The 5591-nt window shown below is 28.0% G+C and overlaps 1 long non-coding RNA gene across 1 annotated transcript; it reads left to right on the top strand.

The window, feature by feature from the left end:
* The first annotated feature begins 923 nt into the window (after positions 1 to 923).
* On the top strand, positions 924 to 1575 carry LOC140920235 (uncharacterized). The gene is made up of 2 exons (XR_012162960.1): positions 924 to 1115; positions 1207 to 1575. It is a non-coding gene; the product is annotated as an uncharacterized lncRNA (long non-coding RNA).
* The last annotated feature ends 4016 nt before the right edge of the window (positions 1576 to 5591 follow it).

Raw genomic sequence — 5591 nt, 5'->3', positions numbered from 1 at the left:
AAATTAATTATTTGAAATGAAAGGTGCTTTTTAGCTTTTTATGGCACTTTTTTTAAAAAGCGCTGTCTTTTATCTTTGTATCCAAAATTATTTTGATCCAAAATCACTTCACAATCAGTGCACACAACAACAAAACATATTCAAATACCATAAGCAGTTCACACAATCAGTAGAACATAAATCAGAACTCTGTAACTTTTTTAACATATATGTAACTCTGTAATTTACAACCTAAGTAACTACATTCAGATACATATATACAACCTAATTTACAACCTAATTACCTACATTCAGATACGTATATATATATAACCTAATTTACAACCTAAACTACATTCAGATCCATATGCATGTTCATATATTGTGTCCTATGATCATTTACATATAATAACTAACAGAATATACATTATATGCACTAGCTACCATATAATATTCAGATCCCTTGCCCAGCAGCAAGCTATTTCCCAGAAAATCAAATAATTTTCATGTCAAGCACGTACTGACACCATTCTTCCTTTAATTCCATCAGATCTTCCTCAGAATATGATGGACTGGAATTGTCAAAGTACTGCAATATAAAAATTGAACATATTATATTAAGTTAGTATCAAATATATAGATAATTTATATATGAAAATCATATAATGCAAATACCGTACCGTTTCTGGGATAATAGTTTTATTCTTCTCAACAATCTCCTTCATGAATCTCAATATGTAGTACCCACAGTCGATGTTATTTGTTTGACGAGGGCACTTTATTGAGATCCATGTAATGTTATTAGACTTCTGCTTCGACACTTTAGCACCTCTTTGAGCTCGATAAACTTTTAAGGCACTATCGAATGAATAAATGTGATTATTAGAGCATGAATATTTATATATATATATATATATAAATATTCATGCTCTAATAATCACATTTATTCATTCGATAGTGCCTTAAAAGTTTATCGAGCTCAAAGAGGTGCTAAAGTGTCGAAGCAGAAGTCGAATAACATTACATGGATCTCAATAAAGTGCCCTCGTCAAACAAATAACATTGACTGTGGGTACTACATATTGAGATTCATGAAGGAGATTGTTGAGAAGAATAAAACTATTATCCCAGAAACGGTACGGTATTTGCATTATATGATTTTCATATATAAATTATCTATATATTTGATACTAACTTAATATAATATGTTCAATTTTTATATTGCAGTACTTTGCCAATTCCAGTCCATCATATTCTGAGGAAGATCTGATGGAATTAAAGGAAGAATGGTGTCAGTACGTGCTTGACATGAAAATTATTTGATTTTCTGGGAAATAGCTTGTGCTGGGCAAGGGATCTGAATATTATATGGTAGCTAGTGCATATAATGTATATTCTGTTAGTTATTATATGTAAATGATCATAGGACACAATATATGCATATAATGGATCTGTTAGTTATTATATAATGGATCTGAATGTAGGTAATTAGGTTGTAAATTAGGTTGTATATATGTATCTGAATGTAGTTACTTAGGTTGTAAATTACAGAGTTACATATATGTTAAAAAAGTTACAGAGTTCTGATTTATGTTCTATTGATTGTGTGAACTGATTGTCTATAATATGTTCTGTTCTACTGATTGTGAAGTGATTTTGGATCAAAAATAATTTTGGGTACAATGATAAAAGACAGCGCTTTTTAAAAAAAGTGCCATAAAAAGCTAAAAAGCATTTTTCATTTCAAATAATTAATTTACAGCGTTTAAAAAAAAAAAAATACATTTTACAGCGCTTTTTTTAAAAAGCGCTGTAAAATGTTGTTCTAAAGCGCTTTAATGGTGCACCTTCTACAGCGCTTCCGTGAGAAAGCGCTGTAATATGTACAAGAAAAGCGCTGTAAAATGCAGACCCATAATATGAAATTATGGGTGGGCATATTACAGCGCTTTTGTGAGAAAGCGCTGTAATATGCACACCCATATATGAAATTATGGGTAGGCATTTTACAGCGCTTTTTCGAGAAAGCGCTGTAATATGTACGCCCATATATGAAATTATGGGTGGGCATATTACAGCGCTTTTTCGAGAAAGCGCTGTAATATGCACACCCATATATGAAATTATGGGTGGGCATATTACAGCGCTTCTTCGAGAAAGCGCTGTAATATGTACACCCATAACTCATATGACGGGGTGCATATTACAGCGCTTTTTCGAGAAAGCGCTGTAATATGTACGCCCATATATGAAATTATGGGTGGGCATATTACAGCGCTTTTGTGAGAAAGCGCTGTAATATGCACACCCATAACTCATATGACGGGGTGCATATTACAGCGCTTTTTGTGAAGAAGTGCTGTAAAATGTGCATAACAAGCGCGCGTTGTATTTACATGTTTTATAGCGCTTTTATAAAAGCGCTGTTGTATCATTTACAGCGCTCGTTTCCACAGCGCTTATTTTTTTGAAAAAGCGCTGTAAATGGCTTAAAAAAAGCGCTGTAAAAGCCGTTTTTTCGCGTAGTGTGTTAACTTTTTAACATATCAAACACATTGTTGGTCAAATCAGGTTTAACTAGAGGTCTTAAGTTCCAATCAATTCTAAAAAAAAAAAAAAAAAAAAACATTAATTGGTAATAAACCTAATCGCTCTTTTTAAAATCAATTATAGCTCTTTTTTTTATTTTAAAATAGTAAAATGAATAATTGGTAATAAAAAATGATAAACTGATAATTTTTATGGTGTGCAAGGCTACTTACATTAGGAAAACTATCTTCTTATTAATTATATTTTTCTTCTCTAGTGAAAAGAGAACAAAGGTACATGTATAAAATAAAATAAAAATATATAATAGACCAAAAATAATATAAAAAAAAATAAACAATTAATGATTTTGATTGTGACATTGAGTCATTGACCAGATTAGAAAAATACACTAAATAAATATTTATATTTTAATATTGTTATCAGGTATTGATCAATTGTTTAGGTTTGTACCCAAAAAATATACAAAGTATCGTATTAGAAAAAAGGAATGTTTTTATTGACTTGAAGAGGGATTGGTATGGCTATCTTTTGTTCCACAAAATTAATTAGTGGTGTGGATCTATAGTATCTTTCATAATTTTAATTCTTTCACATGCAACACATGGTTAACACCTCACTCAAAATAAAAGTCATTTTTGCTTCATTGTGTAATGTTTGTTCTCATTCTTTTATTTATATATATAAATCGGTCATTTAAAAAAAAATAACAAAAGATAATAAGTTAGTATGTTTTTGGTTAAAAGTGAATTAAATGTAATTAATTTGATTAATACACCATTTAATAAATGAGAATAATACAATGCTAAACATTCAAAAACCAAAGTAATATAACTCCCAATATTATATTTTCAAACAAAGAAACGTATGTATTATCAGTACCTAAGGTTGCATTAAAATCTCATGATATATATTAGAAATTATTATATTCAATACATTACAATATTAAATATTTTATTATAATATATATTTGTGTGTGTGTCAGCGTGCACATATATTGTTTTTGCTCTCTTGTGTAGATATATAGTGATGAAGGAATTTGGTCAAACATTCTCAAATGTGACTATCGAATATTCCTTAAATATTTTATACTGCTCAAGATCCAATTCATTGAATTAGGGGCCTCCGTAAATGGAGACTTAAGAGATGTAGGTGGCACGAGATAAATAGCATTGTTGATGTCAAATTCAGAGTTTTTATAGATTTATATGATATGTTTTTTCAAAAATTATTTGTATGATATGTGTAAAGAAGTGGTTTTAGGGTTTTAATGTTAATTGCTTATAAAATATGGTTTAACTCAAAATTATAGAAATCACTTCACTTAAAATATATTTCAATACCTGTCCCCAATATATATATATATAAATATCAATACAATTTGACTCACGTTTAGTTTGGTTTAATTAAAATCTCATGTGAGGGAATTACCCCTCCTTATATTTTTGTGTTTTACAAATAAATAAAAATAATAAAAGAATATGATGGGATATCAACAAATTTAACATAAAATATTTATTTATTAAAATTGTAATATCATGTTGAAATATATGCTTTGATATACATTTCTCTGCATGTTTACATGATGAACTTTTTTATTATTTTTTAAATTATTCAAACATATTATACTATTAGTTTGTCCAAACTCTAGGGCAGATGATGAATTATATATGAACTCATCCAGCTCCTCACAGTATGCTCTACATCGTGTTCGAAGAGCAAGATACTTTTTAATATATAAATATATAAATCATGAAAAACATGTATAAAGAAAAAGAAATAGACTTTCAAATACAATTCTTTTGGACAAAGAAATTAGCTCGATACTATGATATTTATAACCACTATCACATGTGATTTCAAAATATGCGCCTCCACCTTAGTCGGTAATCATTAGAGAATTTTTTTTAAAAAAAAAACTAATTAAATATATGTTTGATTCCAAGTGATTTAAATGTATATTGATTTATATGAACAATACACTATCAATAAATGAATATAGTACCATGCTAAACTTAGCAAAACAAAAACAATATAACTCTTAATAATATATTTTCAAAATAAAAAATGATTGTATTATCGGTATCTAAGGTTGCATTAAAATATCATGTTATTAGAAACTATTTATTATATTCAATACATTACTAACATTAAACATTAAGAATTTGAATATAAAATATATTTGTGTGTGTGCGTGCGTGCGAGATATTCAATTAACTAAATAAAAGGTCTTTGTAAATGAAAACCTAAGGCATGTAGGTGACATGAGATAACAACCATTGTTGATGTCAAATTCATAGTTGTTATAGATTTGTATGATCCGTTCTTTTCAAAAATGTATTTATAGATATGTGTATAAAATGAGACTAATGAAGTCTCATTGGATATTAGTAATTACATGGTTTTACGGATTTGGTGTAAATTACTTTAAACAAAATTGTTTAACTCAAAACTATATAAATCAATTCACTCAAAATATAGTTCAGTACAATTTGACTCGCATTTTAGTTTGATTTACTTAAAGTCTTATGCGTGAGAACCACCCCTCTTTTTGTTTGTGTTTTATAATTAAAAAGTTACTAATAGAATTGAATTGGGTATCAACAAACTTGTTATGTAATATTTATTTATTAAAATTAAAATCTCATGAAATGCATGTTCACGTGATATTTTGTGAACTTTTTGATTATTTTGAAAATTATCCAAACATATTTGACATTTGTCTAAATATAAAAGCAGTTGAAGAGTTATATAGAAACTCATTCATCTCCTCATGGTAAGTCCTACACCATGGTCGACAATCTAGACACTTTTTCATATATAAATATAAAAATCATGGCCTCTAGTTCTGTCAAAAGATGCGCCTTAACCCAAATCAATCATCACTAGAAAAAAAAAATAACAAAAGATAATTAATATATATTTAATTAAAAGTAAATTAATTATAAATTAATTTATACGAGCAATACATGATTTAATAAATGAATATAGTTTTTCAATCAAAGAAATTTATGTATTATCAATGCTGCCAATATTTAAGGTTGCATCAAAATCTCATGTTATTA

The sequence above is a fragment of the Cicer arietinum genome, chromosome 5, assembly GCF_000331145.2.
Source record: "Cicer arietinum cultivar CDC Frontier isolate Library 1 chromosome 5, Cicar.CDCFrontier_v2.0, whole genome shotgun sequence".
Taxonomy (NCBI): Eukaryota; Viridiplantae; Streptophyta; class Magnoliopsida; order Fabales; family Fabaceae; genus Cicer; species Cicer arietinum.
This window is presented reverse-complemented; position numbering and strand designations above follow the sequence as displayed.